Genomic DNA, 12,513 nt, shown 5'->3' with positions numbered 1-12,513 from the left:
ATCTCCCTCTTCCATTATGGGGACCTTGCATAGTTTGTAATTAGTCCCCTACTGATGGGCAGTTAGGTTGTTTTAAAATTTTTGGTACTATGACAGAGTACTGGTCTGAACAGCCTTGTACATGGCCTTTGTGTATATTTCACAAATATGCAAATTACTAGAAGTAGAATTGCTGAATAATCAGGCATGAACATTTATAATTTTGATGCATATTTTAAAAGTGTCCTAATAATTAATATATATAGTATAATAATTTACCTGAAAGATTATGTCTTTCCTTATGACTGCTCTAATAGTTTTAAATCATAAAACTTTATTGATTGATTGATTGATCAAGTACAGTTGTCTCCATTTCCCTGCCACCACTTTCTCCTGTCCCACACAGTCCAACCTCCAACCTTCAGTCCTCCTACTACCCTCTGGCTTTTGTCCATGGGTCATTTATACATGTTCCTTGACCAACTTTCCCTTTCTATGACCCTGTACACCCTTCCTCCTGTTCCTCTGGTTACTGTCAGTTTGCTTTTTATTTCAATGTCTCTGGTTATATTTTGTTTCCTTGTTGGTTTTGTTGATTAGGTTCCACTTATACATGAGATCATATGGTATTTGTCTTTCACTGCCTGGTTTATTTCACTCAGAATAATGCTCTCCAGATTCATCCATGCTATCATGAAGGGTAGGAGCTCCTTATTTCTTTCTGCAGCACAGAATTCCATTGTGTAAATGTACAATAATGTTTGATCAATTCATTTACTGGTGAGCACTTAGGTTGTTTCCAGCACTTGGCTATTGTAAATTGTGCTGCTATGAACATTGGGTGCATAGGTTCCTTTGGATTGGTGTTTCAGGGTTCTTAGGATATAATCCTAGCAGTTTAATTGCTGGGTCAAAGGGCAGATCCATTTTTACCTTTCTGAGGAAATTTCATACTGTTTTCCATATTGGTTGTATGAGTCTACAATCTCACCAACAATGCACTAGGGTTCCCTTTTCTTCACAACTTCCCCAACACTTGCTGTTTGTTGCTTTGTTTATGATGGCCATTCTCAATGGTGTAAAGTGGGATCACATTGTGGTTTTAATTTGCATCTTTCTGATAACTAGCGATATTGAGCATCTTTTTATGTGTTTCTGGATACTCTGTGTGTCCTCCTTGGAGAAGTGTCTGCCCAAGTCCTTTGCCCATTTTTAATTGGGTTGTTTGTCTTCTTACAGTAGAATCATGTAAGTTCTTCATATATTTTGGAGATTAAACCCTTGTCTGAGGTATCATTGGCAAATATGTTTTCCCATACAGTTGGTTCTCTTTTAATTTTAATACTGTTTTCTTTAGACGTGCAGAAGCTTTTTGTTTTGATGAGATCCAATTTGTTTAATGTTTCCTTCATGTCCCTTGCTCTAGGGGACATATCAGTAAAAATGTTACTGCGTGAAATATCTGAGATTTTCCTGCTTATGTTTGCCTCTAGGAATTTAATGGTGTCAGGGTTTATATTTAAATCTTTTATACAACTTGGATTGATTTATGTGCATGATATAAGTTGGTGCTTGAGTTTCATTTTTTTGCACATAGCTGTTCAGTTCCCTCAACACCATTTGTTGAAGAGGCTATTTTTACACCATTTTATGTTGCTTCCCACTTTGTCAAACATTAATTAACCATAGAGGCTTGGGTTTATTCCTGGGCTCTCTGTTCTGTTCCATTGGCACATGTGCCTATTTTTATGCCAGTACCAGGCTGTTTTGATTACAGTGGCCTTGTAATACAGTTTGGTATCAGGCATTGTGATCCCTCTTACTTTGCTCTTCTTTCTCAAAATTGCAGCAGCTATTTGGGGTCGTTTATGGTTCCATATGAATTTTTGAAGTGTTTGTTCTATGTCTGTGAAATATGCCATTGGTACTTTAATAGGTATTGCATTGAATGTGTAAATTGCTTAGGGTAGCATGGACATTTTGATGATGTTAATTCTTCTGATCCATGAACATAGTATATGTTTCCATTTGTTTGTGTCTGTCTTGATTTCTTTCTTTAGTGTTGTGTAGTTTTCGGAATACTGGTCTTTTACCTCTTTGGTTAGGTTTATTCCTAGGTATTTGATTTTGCTTTTTGCTATATCAAATGGAATTTTTTCCTTGATTGTTGCTTCTTCTGTTTCATTGTTGGTGTACAAAAATGCCTTTGATTACTGGATATTGACTTTGTATCCTGCTCTTTTGCCAAATTCATTTATTAGGTCAAGCAGTTTTTTGGCCGATTCTATAGGTTCTATGTACACTATCATGTCATCTGCAAACAGTGACAGTTTTGTTTTCTTCTTTTCAATTTGGATGCCTCTATTTCCTTTCCTCGTGTGATTATTGTGGCTAAAACTTGCAATCCTATACTGAATAGAAGTGGTGAAAGTGGACACCCTTGTGTTGTTCCTGATCATAGTGGAAAAGATTTTAGATTTTGCCCACTGACTATGATGTTGGCTGTAGGTCTCTTATATGTGGCCTTTATTATGTTGAGAAATGCTCTCTATATTCCCACTTTGCTGACTGTTTTTTATCATAAATGGGTGCTGTACCTTATCAAATGCCTTTTCCACATCTATTGATATGATCATGTGATTTTTGTCTTTGCTTTTGTTTATGTGATGTATTACATTTACTGATTTGCAAATATTGTACCATCCTTGCATCCCTGGAATGAATTCCACTTGGTCATGGTGTATGATATTTTTAAGGTATTGTTAGATGCAGTTTGCCAGTATTTTGCCGAGGATTTAGCATCTATATTCATCAGCAATAATGGCCTGAAGTTTTCTTTCTTTGTTGTGTCTTTATCTGGTTTTGGGATTAGGATGATACTGGCCTTAAAAAAAAGAGTTTGGCAGTCTTCCATCATTTTTGATTTTTTGGAATAGTCTGTGAAGGATAGAGGTTAGGTCTTCCTTAAGTGCTTTGTAGAATTCTCCTGTGAAACCATTTGGTCCAGGGCTTTTGTGTGTCAGGAATTTTTGGTTTACTGCTTCTATTTTATCTGCTGTTATAGATCTGTTCAGGCTTTCTGCTTCTCCTTCATTGAGTTTTGGAAGATTATATTTTTTTTAGAGATTTGTCCACTTCACCTAGCTTTTCAAATTTCTTGGCATACAGTTCTTCACAGTGACTTCTTACAATCCTTTGTATTTCTGTGGTGTCAGTTTTCATCTCTCCTCTTTCATTTCTGATTGTTTATTTGGGTCCTCTCTCTTTTCTTCTTGATGAACTTGCTTAAAGTCTGGCCAATTTTCTTTATCTTTTCAAAGAAAATCTCCTGGATTCATTGGTGCTTAGAATTGTGCTTTTAGTCTGTATGTCATTTAACTCTGCTCTGGTCTTGGTTATTTCCTTCCTTCTGCTTGCTCTGGGATGTCTTTGTTGTTGTTCCTCAAGTTCTGGTAGGTGTAGGGTTAGGTTGTTTGCTTGAAATGTCTCTATCTTTTTTAAGTAGGCCTGTATCACTATGAACTTCCCTCTCAGGACTGCCTTTACTGTAACCCATTAGTTTTGGATTGTTGTGAGTTAATTTTCATTTGTTTCCAGAAACATTTTCATGTCTTCCCTAATTTTATTCTTGAGTCATTCATTGTTTAATAGCATGGTATTCAATCTCCATGATTTTGAGTGTTTTGATTTTTTTCTCTTGGGATTGGTTTCTAGTTTCAGGCCCTTGTGGTCCAAGAAAATGCATGTTATGATTTCAATTTTCTTAAATTTGTTGAGGCTTGTCTTGTATTCTATCATGTGATCTATCTTTGAAAATGTTCCATGTGCAATTGAAAGAATGTGTATTTAGCTTTTTTGGGATGAAGTGCTCTATGTATATCAGTTATGTCCATTTCATCTAAGGCATGGTTCAATGCTACTGTATCTTTGTTGACATTTTGTTTAGAAGATCAGTCCATTTTTGACGGTGGGGTGTTAAAGTCCCCTAGGATAATTGTGTTGTTGTCAATATCTTTCTTGAAGTCCTCTAAGATTTTCTTTATGTATATGGGTGCTCCTATGTTGGGTGCATATATATTTACAATGTTTATGTCTTCTTGGTGGATTCTTCCATTAAGTATTATGAAGTGACCTGGGTCTCTCTTTATGGCCTTTTTTTTTGAAGTTTATTTTGTCTGATTTAGTATTGCTACCCCTGCTTTTTTTCCTTTCTGTTTGCTTAGAAAATTTGTTTCCAGCCCTTCACTTTCAGTCTGTGTAGATCTTTTGTCCTGAGGTGGGTCTCTTGTAGGCAGCATATGTGTGGGTCATGCTTTCTTATCTATTCAGCTATTCTATATCTTTTGATTGGAGCATTTAATCCACTTATATTTCAGGTTATTATTGATAGGTACTTATTCATTGCCATTTTCATACCTGTGTTTCTCTCTCTGTCTCCGTTTTTCTTCCTTTCCTTAAAGCATTCCCTTTAGCTTCTGTTCTAGAGCTTGTTTGGTGGTGGTGTATTCTTTGAGGCTTCTTTTGTTTGGGAAGCTCCTTATTTAGTCTTTTCTCATGATTGAAAGCCTTGCTTGGTAAAGTAACCTTGGTTGCAGGCCTCTGGTTCTCATTACTTGGAATATTTCTTGCTATTCTCTTCTGGCCTGGAGCATTTCCATTGAGAAGTCAGCTGCTAGCCTTATTGGGGCTCCCTGGTATGTTATTTCCTGTTTCTCAATTGCTGCCTTTAAGACTCTCTCTTTGTCTTGGCATTTTCCATTTTAATTATGATATGTTTTGAGGTGTGTCTCTTTGGGTTCCTCTTGATTGTTGACTCTGTGTGTTTCCTGGGTTTGTGTGGCTTTTTCTCTCATCGAATTAGGGAAGTTTTCGATTATTACTTTTTCAAATAAGTTTTCTATCCCTAGCTCCTTTTCTTTTTCATCTTCTGGTATCCCTATTATATGAATATTATTATGTTTCATATTATCTTGCATTTCTCTAAATCCCTCTTCATTCTTTCTGAGCCTCTTTTCCTTTTCTTGCTCTTTATGGGTGCGTTTTTCTACTTTGTCCTCCAGCTCACTGATTTGATGTTCTGCTTCATCAGTCCTGCTTTTGATTCCTTCTACTGTGTTCTTCAGTTCATAAATTGTATTCTTTATTTCCTCTTGCCCCTTGTTGATAGTTTCTATTTCCTTTTTCATGTTGGTATAGTTTGCAGTGATTTCATTGTAGCTTCCCTGTAGTTTCTGGTAATTAACTGTGAGGTAATTGAGCTTCTTGATAAGCATTTATTGGAACTCAGTGTCTCAAAGTTGAGTTGCCTGTATTTCATTTAGCATTCTTTCTGGGGCTTCTTCCTTTCCCTCCATTTGGGGATTGTTTCTTTGTCTTCTCATTGTTTTGGAGACTCTTCTTGTTAGCCTCAGCTCCTGAAATTCATCTGTTCTGGCTTCCTGGATTTATGGTGTGAATTTCTGTGGTAAAATACCTGTGAGATTCAGTGGTGCAGTCTTCTTCAGGTATTCTCGTGTTCACAGCTTTACCTAGACTTTTTTTGTGATCAGTTGGAGGGTAAGGGAAAATGGATTAAGACAGCAAGAGAGTATTCTATGATATTTACAGTAGCAGCCTGTGAAGAAGAAATAGGAGATCCTTTGGTTATGTATAGTGTTAACTGTGATATTCCACCTAAGTAGTCACTTTTTAGAAAGGATGGAAGGAAGATAAGACTTTTGGTGGAGAGGGAAGGATTGTGAATTGTATCTAGAAAGCAGTGAGGTTGTGGGAGGTCAGATTTTAAGGTAAGGTGATAGTAAAGGATACTAAATAGGTGCAGTGTGTGTAAGAATATAGTTAACCACTATCATAATAGATTTCAGGAAACCGTGAAGTGGGCTAAGATCTGGGAGGGATGTTATGTAGTATTTACAATTATATGGAATAGCTATTATTTATAGCAATATTAGAGCAACAATCACATGACAGAATCTGTGTGATCTGGATAACAAGAGTAGGGAGTGTAGGTCCTTGAGTAGTGTGCTAATGGAACACAAATGAAATGAAGGGCAGTAAATTAGCAATGCACTATGAATGAGATAACAGGGGACACCTGTGAAAGAATACAATATAACCAGCCAATCATAGAAGACTATACAGAAGGAAGAGGAATACAAAAATGGTATTAAAATAAAAGATGTAAGAATAATGAAAAATAATAATACAAATATGCAATAACTTGCAGGTTCTCTGTAATAGCAAAGTGAAATTTGTCTCACTGTCTCAGCTGTTAGGATGCCCCCTCTTTGGGTCCAATTCTGGTCTTTTCACAGTTCTGGGTTTTTTTTTCCTCACTTATTGGTATTTAAAAAGAAAAAAAGAAAAAGGAAGAAAAAGCAGAAGAAGGAAGGAAGAGATAAAATTTAAAAGAAAGAAAGAAGGAATAAAACTAGAAAGAAGGGAAGAGAAGCAAAAGCCATTGATAGATATAAAAATAATAAAAATACAAGATTACTTTTTTCTTTTTTTTAAATATATTTTATTGATTATGCTATTACAGTTGTCCCATTTTCCTCCCTTCACTTCCCTCCACCCTGTACACCCTCTCCCACCCACATCCCCCCCTTTAGTTCATGTCCATGTGTCATACTTATAAGTTCTTTAGCTTCTACATTTCCCATACTATTCTTACCCTGCCCCTATCTATTTTCAACCTACATTCTATGCTACTTATTCTCTGTACCTTTTCCCACTCTCTCCTCCTCCCACCCCCCTGTTGCTAACCCTCCATGTGATCTCCATTTCTGTAGTTCTGTTCCTGTTCTAGTTGTTTGCTTAGTTTTTTTTGGTTTAGCTTTAGGTGTGGTTTTTAATAATTGTGAGTTTGCTGTCCTTTTACTATACATGTTTTTTCTTTATCTTCTTTTCTTAGATAAGTCCCTTTAACATTTCATAAAATAAGGGCTTGGTGATGATGAACTCCTTTAACTTGACCTTATCTGAGAAGCACTTTATCTACCCTTCCCATTCTAAATGAAAGCTTTGCTGGATAGAGTAATCTGGGATATAGGTCCTTGTCTTTCATGACTTGGAATATTTATTTCCAGCCCCTTCTTGCCTGTAAGGTCTCTATTCAGAAATCCGCTGACAGTCTGATGGGAACTCCTTTGTAGGTGACTGTCCCCTTATCTCTTGCTGCTTCTAGGATAATCTCCTTTATTTTTACCTTGGCTAATGTAATTATGATGTGCCTTAGTATATTTCTTTCTTTGGGTCCAACTCTTTGGGGGCTCTGAGCTTCCTGGATTTCCTGGAAGTCTATTTCATTTGCCAGAGTGGGGAAGTTCTCCTTTATTATTCGTTCAAATACATGCTTAATCTGTTGCTTTTCCCCTTCTCCTTCTGGTACCCCTATAATTCGGATGTTGGAACATTTAAAGATGTCCTGGAATTTCCTAAGCTTCTCCTTGTTTTTTTGAATTCTTATTTCTTCATTCTTTCCTGCTTGATTGTTTTTTTCTTCCTTCTGGTCCACTCTATTGTTTTGAGTCCTGGTTTCCTTCCCTTCACTTTTGATTCTCCGCACATCTTCCTTCATCTCTTTTATGGTAACCTGCATTTTTTCATGTAATTTGTGCCCCAAATCAACCAATTCTGTGAGCTTCCTGATCACCAGTGTTTTGAACTGTGCATCTGATAGATTGGCTATTTCTTGGTCGCTCAAAAGGATGAGTCCTGGGGGACTGATCTGTTCTTCTGTTAGACACATGTCTCTCGCTGTCTCCTTTTTTTTTTCCCAGGGTCTGGTTGCTCCTGTGATGGTGAGGGGCAGAGCCTTAGGTGTTCTCCTGGGATGGGCACCCCAGTCACTAGATTGTGACATTGTATGTGTGAGTGGGCGCGGGGGCGGGAGGGAACAATAGTGTTAGCTCTGTGTCCTGGGATCTCAGTCCCTTTTCTGGGATCCTGGGTTGCGCGCTCTGCCCTGGTCCACAATGCCACCTCACAGGGTCCGCCAGCCGCCGCTTTTGTACTCAGGGTCCACCGCTGTGTCCTGGAAGGCTTACGCACTTGCTCCCGGTTGCCTTATGTGCCCAATTCTCCCCGATCTCTGCTTGCCGCGACCCAGCCCGCTCCTCCTCTCAGCCTCCTACCGGTCTGGATAAACGGGTCTACTTCAACTTCTTGGCTGTCTGACTTCCATCCAGATAAATTCTCTGCCTGTCTGTGTGTTATTCTGGCTCTAAATTGTTATTGTTCTAATCTTCATTGTGCGTGGAGGTACAGCGCATCCACCTATGCCTTCATCTTGCCCTAAGTCCCCCAAAATACAAGATTACTTAAAAAATCAATCAAAGATATAAACAAATGAAAACAAAAAAATACCTGTTGTTGGTTTCAAACTGGCCAAACAGTTTTTTCTGGTCTTGCTGGTTTCAGCAGGCTGAGGGGCACTTTTCTCCCTTCCCATTCAGCACTCAGTCAGCCTGGCTCATACTCTCCTGAGGGCTAGGTATGCATTCTCCCCAGAGCTAGTCTGCTGCCTCTTTGCAGAGCTCTGGGTGCGTGATCTGGCCTTCCTAAGCACATGCACTCCTTGGGTTTACTGGTTGTGGGCCCTGGGCCTCCTGTGGAGCATGCACTCTCCCCGAGTCTGCGGGTATGGGCTTAGGTCTTCCACAAAGCACACCCTCCCCAGGTTGCAGGCATGGGCACATGGTCAGGTAGCCTTAGGTCGCATGGGTTCAGGTGTGAAGTCTTCCCAGTCTTCTATGCGTGGGTGCTCACAGCCCCTGTGTGTTTGCCACTTAGTCCTTATTCCCTTGTCTGCAACTTTAAACAATCAGGTCTTTCCCAGTGCTCCTCAAACTTTGTTTGGCTGGACAGGGAGCAATTGACCCAGCTATCTCCCAAGAGCCCTATGGCAGACTCAGTGAGTGCCAGGCCTGGGGCTGCAGCCTCCCTGGTCCCCATGCTGATCCCTGGGCCCTTATTGTCCTGAAGCACTCTCCTTACTGTCTGGTTTTTCAATGTCCGCTACAATTTTTGATCTCCTATTTTCATATATGCTGTGGTAGTGTTGGCTGTTTGCTCTGTTCCTCCGTATATAGGCTAGGTTTTTCTCCTGCATGTAGGGGAAAGTGGACTCTGCTCCTTCCTACCACGCCATCATGCATTCCTTCAGGATCTGTTTATTGATTTTTGAATATTGTACCATCCTTGCATCCTGGGGTGAATCCCACTTGATCATGGTGGATGATCTTTTTAATCTATTGCTGGATGTGGTTTGCCAATATTTTGTTGAAGATTTTTGCATCTATGTTTATCAGCGAGATTGCCCTGTAGTTTTCTCTGTTGTGTTTTTATGTGGTCTTGGGATTAGGATGATGCTGGCCACATAAAAATAATTGGGAGTCTTCTTTCTTCTTTGCTATTTTGGAATTTTTTGAGGAAGATAGGGTAGCTCTTCCTTAATGTTTTGTACAATCCTCCTGTGAAACCACTCAGTCCATGGCTTTTTTGTGCTGGGAGTTTTTTTCATTACTGTTTAAATTTCATCTGCTGTTATTGGTCTGTTCAGGCTTTCTGCTTCTTCATTCAGTTTTGGGAGATTATATGTTTCTAGAAATTTGTCCATTTCACCTAGGTTTTCAAATTTCTTGGCATACAGTTCTTCATAGTAATTTCTTACAATCCTTTGTAGTTCTGTGGTATCAGTTGTCATCTCTCCTCTTTCATTTCTGATTGTGTTTATTTGGGTCTTCTCTCTTTTTTTCTTGATGAGTCTACTTAAAGGCTTGTCAACTTTGTTTTTCTTTTCAAAGAACTAGCTCCTGGATTCATTGATCCTTCAAATTGTGCTTTAGTCCCTATGTCATTTAATTCTGCTCTGATCTTGGTTATTTCCTTCCTGCTACTTGCTCTGGGCTGTCTTTGTTATTGTTCCTCTACTTTTTGTAGCTGTAGGGTAGGTTGTTTATTGGCAATGTTTTTGTGTTTTTAAGTAGGCCTGTATCACTATGAACTTCCCTCTCAGGACTGCCTTGACTGTGTCCTATAGATTTGGGACTGTTGTGAGTTCATTTTCATTTGTTTCCAGAAACTTTTTGATTTCTTCCTTGATCTCATTCTTGACCCATTCATTGTTTAATAGCATGCCATTCAGTCTCCACGAGTTTAATTGTTTTTTTGAGTTTTTTCCTTGAGGTTGGTTTCCAGTTTTATGCCCATCTGAGAAGATGATGGATATGATTTCAGTTTTCTTGAAGTTTTTTGAGATGTGTTTGTGTCCTGTCATGTGGTCTATCTTTTTACATATTCCATCTGCATTTGAAAAGAATGTGTATTTTGCTTCTTTGGGCTGAAAGGTTCTATGTATATCAGTTAAGTCCATTTGATTTGGGATATTGTTCAATGCCACAAATTTTTGTTGACATTTTGTTTGGAACCCTATCCATTTTTGAGAGTGGGGTGTTAGAATCCCCTAACATAAGTGTATTTGTTTTTTGTATCTTATTTGAAGTCCTCCAAGATTTTCCTTATATATTTGAGTACTCCTATGTTGGATGCATATATCTTTATAAAGTTTATATCTTTTTGATGGATTCTTCCCTTGAGTATTATGAAATGTCCTTCAGTGTCTCTCTTTCTGGCCTGTTTTGAAGTCTATTTTGTCTGATAGAAGTATTGCTACCCTAGCTTTTTTTCCATTTTTCTTTGAATTTTTTCCACCCTTCACTTTTAATCTGTGTAGGTCTTTTGTTCTGAGGTGAGTCTCTTGTAGATAGCATATGTGTGGGTCATATTTTCTTATCTGTATTCAGCTACCCTATGTCTTTTGATTGGAACATTTAATCCATTTACATTTAAAGTTATAATTGATAGGTATTTATTTATTTCCATTTTATCCCCTTTGTACCTGTGTTCTTCTCACACTCACTTTTTCCTTCTCTTCTGAAAGTAATCACTTTAGCATATCTTGCAGTGCTGGTTTGGTGGGGATGTATTCTTTTAGCCTTCTTTTGTCTGGGAAACACCTTATTTCACCTTTCATTTTAATTAAGTGCCATGCTGGGTAGAGTAATCTTAGTTCCAGGCATTTTTAAAACCATCTTTTATATTACAATTAAGTGGGAACTTTTTGTGTGTTTGTGTGCTCAATTTATGTGATGTATTCAAAAGACCAAGATTCATTTAATAGTGAGATCTTCTCAGAACCTGTATTCCTTGGTGTTCATCATCTAAAGACATCTATCTTCTTTTTTTTTAATTTATTTTAATCATTGTTCAAGTACAGCTTTCTCCCTTTTACTCCCATTCCAGCCCACCCACCCAACCCTCCCCACTTCCCTCCCATTACCACCCTCCCCCCTAGTTTTTGTCCATGTGTCCTTTAAATTTGTTCCTGTAAACCCTTCCCATTCTCCCCTGAAATTCCCTCTTCTCTCCCCTCTGGTCACTGTCAGTCTGTCCCCTATTTCAGTGTCTTTGGTTATATTTTTGCTTGTTTCTTTGTTTTGTTGTTTAGGTTCCTGTTAAAGGTGAGATCATATGGTATTTGTCTTTTACTGCCTGGCTTGTTTCGCTTAGCATAATGCTTTCCAGCTCCATCCATGCTGTTGCAAAGGGTAGGAGCTCCTTCTTTCTTTCTGCTGCATGGAATTCCATTGTGTAAATGTACCATAGTTTGTTGATCCATTCATTTACTGATGGGCATCTAGGTTGCTTCCAGCACCTAGCTGTTGTGAATTGTGCTGCTATGAACATCGGGGCGCAAAGGTTCTTTTGGATTGGTGTTTTAGTGTTATTAGGATATAGTCCCAGCAGTGGAATTGCAGGGTCAAAAGGCAGATCCATTTTTAATTTTCTGAGAAAGCTCCACACCGCTTTCCACAATGGTTGTACCAGTCTGCAGTCCCACCAACAGTGCACTAGGGTCCCCTTTTCTCTGCATCTTCTCCAACACTTTGTTGTTCGTTGCTTTGTTTATGACGGCCGTTCTGACTGGTGTGAAGTGGTATCTCATTGTGGTTTTAATTTGCATCTCTCTGATAGCTAGCGATATCGAACATTGTTTCATGAGTCTTTGGATCTTCTGTATGTCCTCCTTGGAGAAGTGTCTGTTCAAGTCCTTTGCCCATTTTTAATTGGGTTGCTTGTCTTCTTAGAGTGCAGTCGTGTAAGTTCTTTATATATTTTGGCGATTAAACCCTTGTCTGAGGTACCATTGGCAAATATGTTTTCCCATACAGTCGGTTCTTTTTATTTTGATACTGTTTTCTTCAGCTGTGTAGAAGCTTTTTATTTTGATGAGGTCCCATTTGTTTATTCTTTCCTGTAAGACGTCTATCTTCTTATTGATGGTGCTCTTGGTAAATAATGGTAGAGAATTAGCACTTTTAATTGAGAGATGTAGAGAGAATGTCCTTAGAATAGGTATTGTTTTGAGAAGTGAGAAAAGAAAAATTTTGTTAAGACTAATTAGAACTCCTAAGCATGGGAAATTTTTAGATATTGCAAAAACTGAGGTCAGGTTTAGACTTTCAATCAGTT

At 38.4% G+C, this 12,513-nt stretch overlaps 1 protein-coding gene across 1 annotated transcript in view; it reads left to right on the top strand.

The window, feature by feature from the left end:
* TAFA4 (TAFA chemokine like family member 4) overlaps window positions 1–12,513 on the top strand; it is a 227,373-nt gene that overhangs the window by 108,135 nt on the left and 106,725 nt on the right. The window lies entirely within an intron of this gene.

The sequence above is a fragment of the Phyllostomus hastatus genome, unplaced genomic scaffold (genome assembly GCF_019186645.2).
Source record: "Phyllostomus hastatus isolate PE091 unplaced genomic scaffold, TTU_PhHast_1.1 phas_contig_16, whole genome shotgun sequence".
NCBI lineage: Eukaryota > Metazoa > Chordata > Mammalia > Chiroptera > Phyllostomidae > Phyllostomus > Phyllostomus hastatus.
Note: the sequence above shows the minus strand (reverse complement) of the source record. Positions and strands in the feature narration are given on the sequence as shown.